Below are 18,176 nucleotides of genomic sequence, written 5' to 3' on the forward strand. Positions count from 1 at the left end.
GCTACCTTGCCCTCGGTACTACGCCTTCTGCCACTAGCGCTGTCGGCTGGGAATTTTACCATCAGCTTGTCCGCAAGGGTCCTGTGGTATAGCAACACTCTCGAACCCCTTTCCTCTTCGGGAATCAGAGTGGGCAGGTTCTCCTTATACCGTGGATCGAGCAGTGTGTACACCCAGTAATCCGTCGTGGCCAGAATGCGTGCAACGCGAGGGTCACGAGAAAGGCATCCTAACATGAAGTCAGCCATGTGTGCCAGGGTACCTGTACGCAACACATGGCTGTCTTCACTAGGAAGATCACTATCAGGATCCTCCTCCTCCTCCTCCTCCTCCTCCTCCTCCTCAGGCCATACACGCTGAAAGGATGACAGGCAATCAGCCGGTGTACCGTCAGCAGCGGGCCAAGCTGTCTCTTCCCCCTCCTCCTCATCCTCCTCATGCTCCTCCTCCTCCTCCTGTACGCGCTGAGAAATAGACAGGAGGGTGCCCTGACTATCCAGCGGCATACTGTCTTCCCCGGCCCCCGTTTCCGAGCGCAAAGCAGCTGCCTTTATGGTTTGCAGGGAATTTCTCAAGATGCATAGCAGAGGAATGGTGACGCTAATGATTGTAGCATCGCCGCTCACCACCTGGGTAGACTCCTCAAAATTACCAAGGACATGGCAGATGTCTGCCAACCAAGCCCACTCTTCTGAAAGGAATTGAGGAGGCTGACTCCCACTGCGCCGCCCATGTTGGAGTTGGTATTCGACTATAGCTCTACGTTGTTCATAGAGCCTGGCCAACATGTGGAGCGTAGAGTTCCACCGTGTGGGCACGTCGCACAGCAGTCGGTGCACTGGCAGCTTAAAGTGATGTTGCAGGGTGCGCAGGGTGGCAGCGTCCGTGTGGGACTTGCGGAAATGTGCGCAGAGCCGGCGCGCCTTTACGAGCAGGTCTGACAAGCGTGGGTAGCTTTTCAGAAACCGCTGAACCACCAAATTAAAGACGTGGGCCAGGCATGGCACGTGCGTGAGGCTGCCGAGCTGCAGAGCCGCCACCAGGTTACGCCCGTTGTCACACACGACCATGCCCGGTTGGAGGCTCAGCGGCGCAAGCCAGCGGTCGGTCTGCTCTGTCAGACCCTGCAGCAGTTCGTGGGCCGTGTGCCTCTTATCGCCTAAGCTGAGTAGTTTCAGCACGGCCTGCTGACGCTTGCCCACCGCTGTGCTGCCACACCACGTGACACCGACTGCTGGCGACATGCTGCTGCTAACACATCTTGATTGCGAGACAGAGGAGGAGGAGGAGGAGGGTGCTTTAGTGGAGGAAGCATACACCTCCGCAGATACCAGCACCGAGCTGGGGCCCGCAATTCTGGGGGTGGGTAGGACGTGAGCGGTCCCAGGCTCTGACTCTGTCCCAGCCTCCACTAAATTCACCCAATGTGCCGTCAGGGAGATGTAGTGGCCCTGCCCGCCTGTGCTTGTCCACGTGTCCGTAGTTAAGTGGACCGTGGCAGTAACCGCGTTGGTGAGGGCGCGCACAATGTTGCGGGAGACGTGGTCGTGCAGGGCTGGGACGGCACATCGGGAAAAGTAGTGGCGACTGGGAACTGAGTAGCGCGGGGCCGCCGCCTCCATGATACTTTTGAAGGACTCAGTTTCCACAACCCTATACGGCAGCATCTCAAGGCTGATGAATTTTGCTATGCGGACGGTTAACGTTTGAGCGTGCGGGTGCGTGGCGGCGTACTTGCACTTGCGCTCGAACACTTGCGCAAGCGACGGCTGAACGGTGCGCTGAACTACACTGCTGGATGGGGCCGAGGACAGCGGAGATGAGGGTGTGGGTGCAGGCCATGAGGCGGTAGTGCCTGTGTCCTGAGAGGGGGGTTGCATCTCAGTGGCAGGTTGGGGCACAGGGGGAGAGGCAGGGGTGCAAACCGGAGGCGGTGAACGGCCTTCGTCCCACCTTGTGGGGTGCTTGGCCATCATATGTCTGCGCATGGTGGTGGTGGTGAGGCTGTTGGTGTTGGCTCCCCGGCTGAGCTTTGCGCAACAAAGGTTGCACACCACTGTTCGTCGGTCGTCAGGCGTCTCTGTGAAAAACTGCCAGACCTTAGAGCACCTCGGCCTCTGCAGGGTGGCATGGTGCGAGGGGGCGCTTTGGGAAACACTTGGTGGATTATTCGGTCTGGCCCTGCCTCTACCCCTGGCCACCGCACTGCCTCTTGCAACCTGCCCTGCTGATGCCCTTGACTCCCCCTCTGAAGACCTGTCCTCCTGAGTAAGCTTTGCACACCAGGTGGGGTCAGTCACCTCATCGTCCTGCTGCTCTTCCTCCGAATCCTCTGTGTGCTGCTCCCTCGGACTTACTGCCCTTACTACTACCTCACTGCAAGACAACTGTGTCTGATCGTCATCGTCCTCCTCACCCACAGAAAGTTGTTGAGACAGTTGGCGGAAGTCCCCAGCCTCTTCCCCCGGACCCCGGGAACTTTCGAATGGTTGGGCATCAGTGACGATAAACTCCTCTGGTGGGAGAGGAACCGCTGCTTCCCAATCTAAGCAGGGGCCCGAGAACAGTTCCTGGGAGTGTTCCCGCTCCTGAGCAGGTGTTATTGTAGTGGAGTGAGGAGGCTGGGAGGAAGGAGGAGCAGCAGACAGAGGATTCGGATTGGCAGCAGTGGACGGCGCAGAACTGCGGGTAGACGATAGGTTGCTCGAAGCACTTTCTGCCATCCAGGACAGGACCTGCTCACACTGCTCATTTTCTAATAACCGTCTCCCGCGTGGACCCATTAATTGGGCGATGAATGTGGGGACGCCAGAAACGTGCCTCTCTCCTAATCGCGCAGCAGTCGGCTGCGACACACCAGGATCAGGAGCTCGGGCTGTGCCCACACCCTGACTTGGCCCTCCGCGTCCTCGGCCGCGTCCACGTCCTCTAGGCCTACCCCTACCCCTCAGCATGCTGTATTACCAGTGATTTGATTTCACAGGCAGGAAATAAATTGGCGCAAGCCTGCAGGCCAAATATAATTTTTGCCCTTTTTGGAAAACGAAAGGCCCCACTGCCTCTAGTGAATGAATTATCTAAGTTTAATAACTGTGCTGTGTCCCTGCTAATGTGTCACAGAACGTGAGGGTAGCAGAGTTATTATAACTCTTGGAGAGCAGGTATTTTTTTCCCAATTAAGGAAAGCAAATGGCGAAGCCAGCAGTAAAGCGTAGCTGGGTGCGTCTGATTTAGCAATGTTGTTCACGCAGCTCACACGTGTCCACAGCCCTTAGGACGGACAGAGGCTGGACAAATAGATTTGTTTTCAGTTTTTTTCCACCAAAAGGCAGCACTGCGTATATTCAATGAACATGAGAAGTTTAATAACTGTGCTGTGTCCCTGCTTATGTGTCACAGAACGTGAGGGTAGCAGAGTTATTATAACTCTTGGAGAGCAGGTATTTTTTTCCCAATTAAGGAAAGCAAATGGCGAAGCCAGCAGTAAAGCGTAGCTGGGTGCGTCTGATTTAGCAATGTTGTTCACGCAGCTCACACGTGTCCACAGCCCTTAGGACGGACAGAGGCTGGACAAATAGATTTGTTTTCAGTTTTTTTCCACCAAAAGGCAGCACTGCGTATATTCAATGAACATGAGAAGTTTAATAACTGTGCTGTGTCCCTGCTTATGTGTCACAGAACGTGAGGGTAGCAGAGTTATTATAACTCTTGGAGAGCAGGTATTTTTTTCCCAATTAAGGAAAGCAAATGGCGAAGCCAGCAGTAAAGCGTAGCTGGGTGCGTCTGATTTAGCAATGTTGTTCACGCAGCTCACACGTCTCCACCGCCCTTAGGACGGACAGAGGCTGAACAAATAGATTTGTTTTCAGTTTTTTTCCACCAAAAGGCAGCACTGCGTATATTCAATGAACATGAGAAGTTTAATAACTGTGCTGTGTCCCTGCTTATGTGTCACAGAACGTGAGGGTAGCAGAGTTATTATAACTCTTGGAGAGCAGGTATTTTTTTCCCAATTAAGGAAAGCAAATGGCGAAGCCAGCAGTAAAGCGTAGCTGGGTGCGTCTGATTTAGCAATGTTGTTCACGCAGCTCACACGTGTCCACAGCCCTTAGGACGGACAGAGGCTGGACAAATAGATTTGTTTTCAGTTTTTTTCCACCAAAAGGCAGCACTGCGTATATTCAATGAACATGAGAAGTTTAATAACTGTGCTGTGTCCCTGCTTATGTGTCACAGAACGTGAGGGTAGCAGAGTTATTATAACTCTTGGAGAGCAGGTATTTTTTTCCCAATTAAGGAAAGCAAATGGCGAAGCCAGCAGTAAAGCGTAGCTGGGTGCGTATGATTTAGCAATGTTTTTCACGCAGCTCACACGTGTCCACAGGCGTTAGGACGGACAGAGGCTGGACAAATAGATTTGTTTTCAGTTTTTTTCCACCAAAAGGCAGCACTGCGTATATTCAATGAACATGAGAAGTTTAATAACTGTGCTGTGTCCCTGCTTATGTGTCACAGAACGTGAGGGTAGCAGAGTTATTATAACTCTTGGAGAGCAGGTATTTTTTTCCCAATTAAGGAAAGCAAATGGCGAAGCCAGCAGTAAAGCGTAGCTGGGTGCGTCTGATTTAGCAATGTTGTTCACGCAGCTCACACGTCTCCACCGCCCTTAGGACGGACAGAGGCTGGAGAAATAGATTTGTTTTCAGTTTTTTTCCACCAAAAGGCAGCACTGCGTATATTCAATGAACATGAGAAGTTTAATAACTGTGCTGTGTCCCTGCTTATGTGTCACAGAACGTGAGGGTAGCAGAGTTGTTATAACTCTTGGAGAGCAGGTATTTTTTTCCCAATTAAGGAAAGCAAATGGCGAAGCCAGCAGTAAAGCGTAGCTGGGTGCGTCTGATTTAGCAATGTTGTTCACGCAGCTCACACGTCTCCACCGCCCTTAGGACGGACAGAGGCTGGACAAATAGATTTGTTTTCAGTTTTTTTCCACCAAAAGGCAGCACTGCGTATATTCAATGAACATGAGAAGTTTAATAACTGTGCTGTGTCCCTGCTTATGTGTCACAGAACGTGAGGGTAGCAGAGTTATTATAACTCTTGGAGAGCAGGTATTTTTTTCCCAATTAAGGAAAGCAAATGGCGAAGCCAGCAGTAAAGCGTAGCTGGGTGCGTCTGATTTAGCAATGTTGTTCACGCAGCTCACACGTGTCCACAGCCCTTAGGACGGACAGAGGCTGGACAAATAGATTTGTTTTCAGTTTTTTGGCACCAAAAGGCAGCACTGCGTATATTCAATGAATAACAACTGTGTTGTCGCCCTGCCTATACAATTCTTTCCCTGCAGTATCAATGGAGGGTGCAATGGTCTGCAGAGGCGATTTTGAGAAGCAAAAAAAAATGCAGCACAGCTAACAGCAGCCTGGACAGTACTGTACACGGATAAATATGGCCCTAGAAAGGACCGTTGAGGTTCTTGAAGGCTACACTCACTCCTAACACTCTCCCTGCCTATGCAGCACTTCTGTCCATAATGCCAGGTGCAACGGTCTGCAGAGGCGATTTTGAGAAAAAAAAATTTGCCACTGCTAACAGCAGCCAACACACAGCTATCAGTGGCCCTAATAAGGACCTTTGGGGGGTCTTGAAGCCTACACTAACTACCAATTCTTTCCCTACAGCAGCTCCGGTACAAACAGCACTGTCCCTCATCTAACTCACACCGCATCTGAGGCGAACCGCGGGAGGGGCCGACTTTTATGTTCGGGTGACACCTGATCTTCCCAGCCACTCACAGCAGGGGGGTGGTATAGGGCTTGAACGTCACAGGGGGAAGTTGTAATGCCTTCCCTGTCTTTCAATTGGCCAGAAAAGCGCGCTAACGTCTCAGGGAAGGAAGTGAAAATAACCAGAACACCGCATGGTGTTCGTTACGAATAACGAACATCCCGAACACCCTAATATTCGCACGAATATCAAGCTCGGAAGAACACGTTCGCTCATCTCTAGTGGTTAACCATCATCCAGGTCTCTTTACTCTTTTTTTCGTTAAAATTACTGACTTGTACATAAAAACCACTTTCTTTTATGGTTTTTAAAATGACTTTACTATTCACTAAAATTTGCGCACTTTTGCCAGTAAAATTATATAAAATCACTATTTTTTCTAAAATCTTATACTCATGGGGCAAGTTAAAAGAATAAGGGGAATTTAAAACCGTGTGGAACCATCCATTCCTCCTCATAAAATAGCCAGTGTTGTATCGTAAAAAATAGGACCAATAGTGATTTTTAAAAAGAGCACCAATACACATACTAAAATACTTCGTATATAAAAAGGCTTTAAAATCAGGGAAATCTTTTCCTCCCATCTCCTTCGGCTTCATTACGATTTCCCTGCTGAGTTTTTCCATCTTGGAGCTCCATAAGAATGTGAAGCATGCCTTTACAATTTTATTAAAAACTCTGCCAGGAGGGGGAAACACTAAGCTTAAATACAGTAAAATTGGTAAAATCACGGCTTTTGTGACTAAAACCTTCCCCTCCATGGTCAGCTGCCGCATGCTCCACATACAAATTTTCTTATTGACTTTCTGTGCCACCAAGTCCCAACTATTAAGACCTCTGTTGTCCTCGTTGAAGGAGACACCTAAAATTTGCACTGAGTCGGACACAGGGATGGGGACATCTGACAATGGCAGGTCCCCGATGTTTAAAATGCTACTCTTGTTAAAATTTACCTTAAAACCCGAGGCGCAGCAATAAAACTCAATTTGCCTTGATGCTCTCTGGATTGACAGGGTGTCCCTTCCAAGTATTGCCACATCGTCCATGTACCCCACTACTTTGGCCTCGATCCCCCCCCCGCCGGGCAGGGGGATCCCTCGGATCAGCTTGTCCCGACGGATTGTACATAAAAGAGGCTCTAGGGCGCAGATAAAAAGTAGTGGGGACAAGGGACACCCCTGCTTCACCCCGGAATTTAAAAGTACTTCCTGTGTCCTAAAACCATTGACTAAAATTCTGCTTGTGCAATTATTGTAAAACGCTTTAAGAGACAATAAAAAACCTTCCGGTATACCCATTCTCTCTAAAACCTTAAAAAGATAAAAATGTGACACCCGGTCAAAGGCTTTCTCGAAGTCTATTGTTAAAATTGCCATTTGACCTTTCCTTGACTTGGTGTCACTTATGCAGTCTTTTACGAGGTTAAGATTCTCCCATATTGCCCTCCCGGGCACCCCACAGACCTGGTTGGGGTGTACAATTTTGCTTGCTACGGTCTTTAAACGATTTGCACATATTTTTGCCATTATCTTGTAGTCGCTGTTCAGAAGGGTGATCGGTCTCCAGTTCTTGATGTCGGTTTTGTCTCCTTTCTTGTATAAAAGAGACACGTCACCCTTCCTCCAGGACCCCGGGAGGGCTTTAGATATAAAAACTTCCGTTAAAAGGGAGAAGAGGTCATCCTTTAAAATACCAAAAAAGGTGACATAAAACTCAATGGGTATACCATCAGGACCAGGCACCTTACCTGGTTTAAAACTCTTAATAGTGTCTAAAATCTCCTGTTCTGTGATGTCCCGTAATAAAATTTCACGAGAACCAGGATCTAAAACGTCGGTAATCTCCTTCAACGAGTCATTCATAAAATCAATGTCAACAGGTTTAGTATTAAAAAGATCCGCATAAAACTCATACACTTTCTTTAAAATACCCTGTATGTCCTTGGTGCCACCGAGATCATCGAGGACTGTCCGCTTGTCTCTTATCTTCTTGAAGAAGTACCTGGAGCAGGTTTCATTTTCCTCCAGATGTTGCACTTTGGAGCGGAATATAATTTCTTTTCCCCTCTGCTCCAGGCACCGGGCGATCTCTTTCTTCACCTCGATGATCTCGTGGTCCACCTCTATATCATGTTCACGGAACTTATACAGGGTCTGCAGGCGAGTATTCAGGTTAGAATAAAATGTGCGTTTTTCTTTGGCTTTGGTGATCCCAACTTTGATGAAGAATGTTTTGATTTTTAGCTTCATCTTCTCCCACCACTGGCTGGTGGGAGTGTTGGGATCCTTCACTCGCCTGCAATCTTTATAAAAAGTGATAAAATCGGATAAAACCTGCGGATCTTCTAAAAGGGACACGTTAAACTTCCAGGCATTTTTACCGGATTTCCTCTTTAAAACGGTATCAACTTTAAAATATAAAAGCTTATGGTCAGAGAAAACATTGGTAAAAGAATCACATCTAAAAGGCAGTACTTGATAAGAACAGAACATAAAATCTATCCTGGAGCTGCAGATCTTATTGCTCCAGGTAACGCCGGCTTCCTCTGATGCGTTGGGATTGCATTTCTTAAAAGCATCAGTGAGCTTGGCGTCTAAAATCAGATTTTTTAACTTAGATGAGGTCTTATCATAATTTCTGCTCACTGAGCTAGAAAGCCGGCGTTCCCCCTTTAAAATACAATTAAAATCCCCTGCTAAAATAAGGGGGTCAGAATCATTAATAAAAAGGGGTAAGATCTCTAGCATCTCTGCTCGCTCTGTCTTATTTGCTGATCCATAAAAATTTAAAAACTGCCATTTAATACCATTGATAAAAGCCTTGACCAATAAAACTCTGCCTGGTAAAATTTCATTAATAGCATCAATTAAAACGTTCCCCTTAAAAAGAATGGCGACCCCCGCCGACCTGGTCTCGTTAGAGCCGGACCAGACCGACGGTCCATGTGCCCAGTCATCTTGGTATTTTTTGTACTGGGCTCTATGCGGGATGCCGCACTCCTGCAGGAAAAAGACGGAGGCAGCAAAAATAGTCAGATAGTTGAAGAGGGCGACCCTCCTCACGTGGCTCTCGATACTTCTGACATTAAACGTGAGTCCCGATAGAGCAGCCATTGGAGACTAGGAAATATGTGGGTCTTCTTAGAAGTCTCCGGGCAAGCCAAAGACCTCGCTGACACTCTCACACCCCCCCGCATCCGAATCTATCGTGAACGGCGATGCTGGAGAGGAACCTACCTCACTTAGTGGACCCCCAACGGTGCCCGAAAGAGGGATCTGTGTAAGATCCCATATTGACTCTATCTCGCTCGGAATCTCCATGGGGGCTAGCTGGTCAGCTCCCTTGTCCGTTTCTGTCCCCTCTGTTGGGGTGGGTACTCGGCTCGTTCCTGTCTCTGCCTCCTCGGAGGTGGCTTCCCGCGCCCCCTCCTGGCCGGGAGGGGGAGGGGCCCTCTGGGATGACGCCGCAGGGGGTACTTCCCCCGGGTCCTCCGCGCTCGTCGGAATCTCCGGAGTTCCCCCCTGCACCACCTCCGAGTATAGCCTACCACCTGAGCCTTTCCTCCTTTTTAAAACTGCCGCCGTGCCCCCAGGGTCCTCCGCCTCAGGCACCGTTTGAGCGGGCATCGTGGGAGGGCCTGGACCGGCTTCCCCGGCTCTTCTACCTCTACCAGTTTCCCGGGAGGGAGAGCCAGTCCGCCGATCACTCACCCTCCTCTTGATGCTCCGCTGCTCTTTACCGCTCTGGGGGGGTCCACCCGAGACCTCCATCTCTTCAGGTTCCTCTCCCTGGGGGGGTGCTTTCTGGTTCTCTGGCTGCCCTGGCCGCTCTTCGGTTTTGGGTCGCCCTTGCTGCTCCGTCTTCTGTGCTCTGTGGGGGCAAAACGTGTAGAGGTGACCAACACTGCCGCAGAAATAACAACCTTTGCCTTTTTTACACTCGCTTGTCTCATGATCAGTGCCCCCACATTTCTTGCAAGTACTCGCACAGGAATCTTTTTGGTGACCGTATGTTGAACAAACCCTGCAGAAGTCGGGCATTTCCGCAAAGTATAGGTCGCCATTCACCTTTCCCAATTTAAAACGCGCGGGCGGTAAGATCACTCCCCCTGGCCAACTGGGGTCACTTACACACGTGGCCTGGAAACGCCACTTCGAGGTCCAAATACCAAACTCGTTCATAATCTTTCCCATACATCTGACGGATTTAAAATAACGTAGCAGAAAGTCCTCGACCTCTTTCACGTCAGTGTAAGGAGAATACATCTTAATCACCACGAGTTTGGTTATGTCAAGGACGTGCTCGACCAACAAGACCCCCTCAAGCCTCGGATCTTTTTTCTCCGGTATAGCAGCCACTAGGTCACGGAAAATGCCATTTTCTGTAAACGTCACGTCATAGATCCTACGCTTTGGGTAGTCTTGTATAGCCAGTATTTCTCGTTTTTGCACGTTAAAAACGCCTCTAAGCACGTCCTCGACCACATACCTCAGGCCACGTGTGTCCGCACTATCCAAAAAAGAGACACGTATCGTGTTCTTGATCCGCGCATAAGCCGGTATATCGCCTGGGCTTTCGCCCATTTTTAGAATGTGTTGTGGTCACAAAAACCGCTTCTGTGACAACCAACAAACTAAGCGCCCTCCTCTGGCCCGGAGACCAGAAGAGGCAGGGGGATCGCCACTCGTTTACCCTGGGACTAATCCCTCTCCCTAATGGCAGCAGGCGGGTGAAGCCCACCGAGGTGGGCGATCCCGCCAGGCAAAGGAGAGGGGTACCCGAGTTACCTTCTGGCTAAGACTTCCTGTACAAAGTACACTTGATCTTAGCCAAAAGGCCGAGAAGCGATAACCCGAAATGGGTTTCACCTGTAGCCCGGCCCGCCCAACTCCACTTCCAAGGCTTGAGGCAACACGCTCAGCCAGCACTCTGGGCGCACCCACAATGCACCCAGGCAGCTGGGAGAGTTTGTAAAACTTTCCATAGCCCCGCCCCACGCCTTCTCAACCGCGCCCAGCCTCACACCCTCAGTCCTTCCTCTTGCACCGTGCTCACGCATCCTAGGCTTGCAGAGCCTGCTGCTGCTGCTGCAGGACTCGTCAGCTCCCTACAAAGGATGGTTAAGCCGGCGATGACACTAGAAGCAAGCACTAGTTTGTCTCTGAAGGTGCGTCGGTCGGTCGGTCGGTTGGAGGGATCTCTTCGGCCGGCCGCATTTCGAGTGGGGACGGATGGAAACTTTTTACCTAAAATAAGGGAAATTGGCTTCGGCCCCATAGGGCTTTATTGCCTTCCCCTGGGCCAGCATTAGTAGACCCTAGTAAGGAGAATATTAGAGCGGCATGGTCATCCGAAGAACTTAAAAACATACAGCAGGCCTTTTTTGCCCGCCATACATACATAACTACAGATTTTATATTTTTTTTTACATATATACATTATATATATACACATTATATATATACACACACATTATATATATATTATATATATATATATACATATATATACATATATACATATATATATATATATATACATATATATATATACACACACACACACACACACAAACAATCTTAAATCTATCTTTAATCTATATCTACAAAATCTGTAATTTAGAAATAATCCATATCTATATTCTACATAATTAATAAAGATAGATAGATAGATAGATAGACTCACATACATACATACATACTGTATGCAATTGAGCCAGGTGTTTGGAAGGCTGACGATGTCACTCCCTTGTGATGTCATGAGCCAGGTGTATGGCAGGCTGATGTCCCTCCATTGTGATGTCATCAATTTAGAAGCATTAATACCGGGCTTGGCAGCCATTTTAGTCAGTCTCTGCTGCAGCTGGGAGACGGGAGATGGTCTTTATTTCTACCAAGAAGCTGCAGAACTACCGGTAACTGCATCATTTTTATTTTATTCAATATAGGTTTTATTGGTTTCATGGAGGGGGGGAAACTTTTGCCTTATCTCAAAGCAATGTAAAAATAACTTTGACAATGAAACTTAATAAATCAATTTCGAGTTGAACTATATCATGTTTGTGATATTTTATAAGGTCTACAAACAGGGGAATGAGGGGAGGGTAAGGGGGGGGGAGTGGTAAGGGAGGGTAGGTATCTATGACACGGGAGAAAGAGAAAATAAAACAAAAAGGGGGGGGGGGGCGGGCTCCGGAATTGTTTCTCTTTACGATTGTGGTTTAAACGTGTTACTCACATGTCCCTGTCTGTAACCACTTGGTAAATAGGGGTGAGCTCCGGGCATCTATCCATATCGCCCAGGTGTGATACAATTTATCATAGCCTGACGGCTCATCTGGAAGCCTCATTCTCTCCATACGCTCTATTTCGTGGATCATTGTTATTTTTAGTGGAGTGCATTTTTTATGCAGCACACAAGGGGGAGACAGCGGCCTACCAAAATCTAGTTGGCTGCTGCTGTGGCTTTCTTTTTTTTAAAAAAAGGTAGGTTCCGTTCTTCCATGGTGAGGAATAGGCAGGGAGGTTCCGTTTTTGCCAGCTGGGGAATGCTTATAGGCAAGGCCTTATCCCTGGTGGTGCGTGTAACGTCAGACCACGTTTTAGACATGCAGCAGCAGCATTCAGTCAGTGGCTGACAAACGAGCTCCATGCAAGTTTACATTAAACAGACACATTTCTTTCTTTACTGTATTGACTGCGGTCTGTAATCGAGCGGTTGAACTGTTTCTGTGTCCATGCATTGAATAAAGCAATACATCCTTGTAAAGTAGACGTCCGTTCGTTGGAGTTCTTTGCTCCCCGAGTGTTGCTCCATCTCTAAACGTTGGCCTGGATCTTCATGGACGAATACTGCCCATCCCACGTGGAGCGTGTATCTCAGCCCGTGTGGAGTGCTGCAGTCCAATGAGGTATTCCGTGCTACATAGCAAGCCTTGGGCCTGTGTGATTGGGGGTCCGCTGCTGTCTGTCCACTCTGAAGCGCGCATCCGGGGCCGGACGCTTTTCGACTACCAGCGACTGCAGGTCACACACACAGGCTGGTTGGAATGGCCTAGCATTATCCTGATCCGGAGGTGTAACTTGAAGCTGCGGGGCCCCAGTACAAAGTCTGGAACTGGGCCCCCAAACTATAAAGCTTCATTGATAGCATTGGTTTACAATGTGGGGAAGAGAGACTTTATGGGCCCCCTGGGGCTCCGGGCCCCCTGCACATACACCCATGACCCGAATACGTGGAGCATACAGACGCAGGCTGCCAGGATACGCTGTGCCTGCCCGATGTTTCCAACTTGGCTATTAGCGCAGCGGTAGGTACGAACTATAGAGTGCGGCTGCCATATGAACTGGTGTGTGTTTTGCTTCCAGTTGTACCTGTGCTGTGCACACTCTGGCAGACGCAGCTGCTCAGTGGATACAATGTTGCGAGCAGACGGGCTGAGTGTCAATCAAAGTGCTTGGGTGGTGGTAGCAGCAGCCGCCGCCACAGCTGCGCTGCACTTCTTGCTCGTCGGTTTTGTTTTTCTGCTTTTGGAAACTGTTGTAGGAAAGGGGGTGCACCGGTCCTGGAGGTACTGCAATACCAGGTCAATGCGTGGAGTGGACAGAGCAAGCTCTTTTTCCAGCTCCCTGTTCTAAAAATCCATTTAATATATGGTCCCCAGATAGGGGACGTATCAGATATTAAACTGATAAGAACAGATACTACACTTGATCTTAGCCAAAAGGCCGAGAAGCGATAACCCGAAATGGGTTTCACCTGTAGCCCGGCCCGTCTCTTCTCCTTGGCATCCGGGTCTTGGGCATGCGGCAGTGTTGGTCAAACCTCTACGATGCTGGAATGCCCGGCATGGAAGACAGTCATGGACGCAGCTCCAGGCCAGATCTTTCTGTGAATTAAAAATATAGTGGTTAACCATCATCCAGGTCTCTTTACTCTTTTTTTCGTTAAAATTACTGACTTGTACATAAAAACCACTTTCTTTTATGGTTTTTAAAATGACTTTACTATTCATTAAAATTTGCGCACTTTTGCCAGTAAAATTATATAAAATCACTATTTTTTCTAAAATCTTATACTCATGGGGCAAGTTAAAAGAATAAGGGGAATTTAAAACCGTGTGGAACCATCCATTCCTCCTCATAAAATAGCCAGTGTTGTATCGTAAAAAATAGGACCAATAGTGATTTTTAAAAAGAGCACCAATACACATACTAAAATACTTCGTATATAAAAAGGCTTTAAAATCAGGGAAATCTTTTCCTCCCATCTCCTTCGGCTTCATTACGATTTCCCTGCTGAGTTTTTCCATCTTGGAGCTCCATAAGAATGTGAAGCATGCCTTTACAATTTTATTAAAAACTCTGCCAGGAGGGGGAAACACTAAGCTTAAATACAGTAAAATGGGTAAAATCACGGCTTTTGTGACTAAAACCTTCCCCTCCATGGTCAGCTGCCGCATGCTCCACATACAAATTTTCTTATTGACTTTCTGTGCCACCAAGTCCTAACTATTAAGACCTCTGTTGTCCTCGTTGAAGGAGACACCTAAAATTTGCACTGAGTCGGACACAGGGATGGGGACATCTGACAATGGCAGGTCCCCGATGTTTAAAATGCTACTCTTGTTAAAATTTACCTTAAAACCCGAGGCGCAGCAATAAAACTCAATTTGCCTTGATGCTCTCTGGATTGACAGGGTGTCCCTTCCAAGTATTGCCACATCGTCCATGTACCCCACTACTTTGGCCTCGATCCCCCCCCCCCCCCGCCGGGCAGGGGGATCCCTCGGATCAGCTTGTCCCGTCGGATTGTACATAAAAGAGGCTCTAGGGCGCAGATAAAAAGTAGTGGGGACAAGGGACACCCCTGCTTCACCCCGGAATTTAAAAGTACTTCCTGTGTCCTAAAACCATTGACTAAAATTCTGCTTGTGCAATTATCGTAAAACGCTTTAAGAGACAATAAAAAACCTTCCGGTATACCCATTCTCTCTAAAACCTTAAAAAGATAAAAATGTGACACTCGGTCAAAGGCTTTCTCGAAGTCTATTGTTAAAATAGCCATTTGACCTTGTCTTGATTTTGTGTCACTAATAACATCTTTGATCAGGTTAAGATTCTCCCATATGCTCCTCCCGGGCACCCCACAGACCTGGTTGCGGTGTACAATTTTGCTTACTACGGTCTTTAGTCTGTTCGCACATATTTTGGCCATTATTTTGTAGTCACTGTTCAGAAGGGTGATCGGTCTCCAGTTTTTGATGTCAGTTTTGTCTCCTTTCTTGTATAAAAGAGACACGTCACCCTTCCTCCAGGACCCCGGGAGGGCTTTAGACATAAAAACTTCAATAAAAAGGGAGAAGAGGTCATCCTTAAAAATACCAAAAAAGGTGACATAAAACTCTATGGGTATACCATCGGGCCCAGGCACCTTACCTGGTTTAAAACTCTTAATAGTCTCTAAAATCTCCTGTTCTGTGATGTCCCTTGATAAAATCTCACGAGAACCAGGATCTAAAACGTCAGTGATCTCCTTCAACGAGTCATTCATAAAATCAATGTCAACAGGTTTAGTATTAAAAAGATCCGCATAAAACTCATACACTTTCTTTAAAATACCCTGTATGTCCTTGGTGCCTCCGAGATCATCGAGGACTGTGCGCTTGTCGCGAATCTTCTTGAAGAAGTACCTGGAGCAGGTTTCATTCTCCTCCAGATGTTGTACTTTAGAGCGGAAGATTATTTCTTTTCCCCTCTGCTCCAGGCACCGGGCGATCTCTTTCTTCACCTCGATGATCTCGTGGTCCACCTCTATATCATGTTCACGGAACTTATACAGGGTTTGCAGGCGAGTGTTCAGGTTGGAATAAAATGTACGTTTTTCTTTAGCCTTGGCGATCCCAATCTTGATAAAAAAGTTTTAAATTTTTTGCTTCATCATCTCCCACCACTGGCTGGTGGGAGTGTTGGGATCTTTCACTCGCCTGCAGTCTTTATAAAAAGTGATAAAATCGGATAAAACCTGCGGATCTTCTAAAAGGGACACGTTAAACTTCCAGGCATTTTTACCGGATTTCCTCTTTAAAACGGTATCAACTTTAAAATATAAAAGCTTATGGTCAGAGAAAACGTTGGTAAAAGAATCACATCTAAAAGGCAGTACTTGGTAAGAGCAGAACATAAAATCTATCCTGGAGCTGCAGATCTTGTTGCTCCAGGTGACGCCGGCTTCCTCTGATGCGTTGGGATTGCATTTCTTAAAAGCATCAGTGAGCTTGGCGTCTAAAATCAGATTTTTTAACATTGAAGAGGTCTTATCATAATTTCTGCTCACTGAGCTAGAAAGCCGGCGTTCCCCCTTTAAAATACAATTAAAATCCCCTGCTAAAATCAGGGGATCAGAATCGTTAATAAAAAGGGGTAAAATCTCTAGCATCTCTGCTCGCTCTTTCTTATCAGCTGATCCATAAAAGTTTAAAAACTGCCACTTTATACCATTGATAAAAGCTTTGACTAATAAAACTCTGCCTGGTAAAATTTCATTAATAACGTCAATTAAAACGTTCCCTTTAAAAAGAATGGCGACCCCCGCCGATCTGGTCTCGTTAGAGCCGGACCAGACCGACGGTCCATGTACCCAGTCATCTTGGTATTTTTTGTAGTTTGCTCTATGCGGGATGCCGCACTCCTGCAGGAAAAATACGGAGGCAGCAAAGATAGTCAGGTAGTTGAAGAGGGAGACCCTCCTCACGTGGCTCTCGATACTTCTGACATTAAAAGTGAGTCCCGACAGAGCAGCCATTGGAGACTAGGATATACGTGGGTCTTCAAAAGTCTCCGGGCAAGCCAAAGACCTCGCTAGCACTCTCACACCCCCCCGCATCCAAATCTATCGAGAACGGCGATGCTGGAGAGGAACCCACTCCACTTAGTGGACCCCCGACGGTGCCCGAGAGAGGGATTTGCGTTAGATCCCATACCGATTCTATTCCTTCCGGAAACTCCAAGGGGGCCAGCAGGCCGGCTCCCGTGCTTATTTCTGTCCCCTCCGCCGGGGTGGGTACTTGGCTCACTTGCGTTTCTGTGCCCTCGGAGGTGGCACCCCGCGCCCCCTCCTGGCCGGGAGGGGGAGGGGCCTTCTGGGATGACACATCAGGGGGTACTTCCCCCGGGTCCTCCGACTTCGCCGGGATCTCCGGGGTTCCCCCCTGCACCACCTCCGAATAAAGCTTGCCTCCTGAGCCTTTCCGCCGTTTCTGCGTTGCGGCCGCTGTGCCCCCTGGGTCCTCCACCTCGGGCACCGCTTGAGCGGGCATCTTCGGAGGGCCTGGACCGGCTTCCCCGGCTCTAGTACCTCTACCGGTTTCCCGGGAGGGAGAGCCTGTCCGCCGGTCACTCACCCTCCTTTTGATGCTCCGCTGCTCCTTACCACTCTGGGGGGGTCCACTGGAGACCTCCATCTCCTCAGGTTCCTCTCCCTGGGGGGGTGCTGCTTGGTCATCTGGCTGCCCTGGCTGCTCTTTGGGTCCGGGTCGCCCTTGCTGCTCCGTCTTCTGTGCTCTGTGGGGGCAAAACGTGTAGAGGTGACCAACACTGCCGCAAAAATAACATCCTTTCCCTTTCTGACATTGACTAGTTTCGTGATCCGTGCCCCCACACTTCTTACAGGTGCTCGCACAGGAATCCTTATGGTGACCGTATTGTGAACAAATCCTGCAGAAGTCGGGCATTCCCGCAAAGTACAGGTCGCCATTCACTTTGCCCAATTTAAAACGCGCTGGCGGCAAGATCACTCCCCCCGGCTTACTGGGGTCACTTACACACGTGGCCTGGAAACGCCACTTCGAGGTCCAGATGCCAAACTCGTTCATAATCTTTCCCATACATCTGACGGATTTAAAATAGCGTAGAAGGAAATCCTCAACCTCTTTAACGTCAATGTAGGTGCCGGTAAGTGGCCGCGGTTAGGTGCCGGTAAGTGGCCGCGGGTAGGTGCCGGTAAGTGGCCGCGGGTAGGTGCCGGTAAGTGGCCGCAGGTAGGTGCCTGTAAATGGTTGCGGAAAGGTGCGCTTTAGTGGCCGTGGGTAGGTGCCGGTAAATGGTTGCAGATAGGTGCGCGTTAGTGGCCGCAGGTAGGCACGCGTTAGTGGCCGCGGGTATGTGCCGGTAAGTGGCTGTGGGTAGGTGACGGGAATTGGCCGCAGCTAAGTGCCGGTAAGTGGCTCCATGCATGCTTCAGAATGTGGCTGTTGGTAGGTGCCGGTGAGTGGCCGCGGGTAGGTTCCAGTATGTGGCTGTGGCTACAAGGCTTCAGGTATGCTTCTGCACGTATCTGCAGGTAAGTGCGTGTATACTTCAGTATGTGGTTGTGGGTTAGTGTCTGCG

The 18,176-nt window shown here is 48.7% G+C and overlaps 1 non-coding gene across 1 annotated transcript; it reads right to left on the minus strand.

Annotated features, from left to right (window-relative positions):
- Positions 1 to 13,338: 13,338 nt before the first annotated feature.
- On the minus strand, positions 13,339 to 13,529 carry LOC136573920 (U2 spliceosomal RNA). Its single transcript, XR_010786123.1, has one exon. It is a non-coding gene; the product is annotated as a U2 spliceosomal RNA (small nuclear RNA).
- Positions 13,530 to 18,176: the final 4,647 nt, after the last annotated feature.

This window comes from Eleutherodactylus coqui, chromosome 7 (genome assembly GCF_035609145.1).
Source record: "Eleutherodactylus coqui strain aEleCoq1 chromosome 7, aEleCoq1.hap1, whole genome shotgun sequence".
Lineage (NCBI taxonomy): Eukaryota > Metazoa > Chordata > Amphibia > Anura > Eleutherodactylidae > Eleutherodactylus > Eleutherodactylus coqui.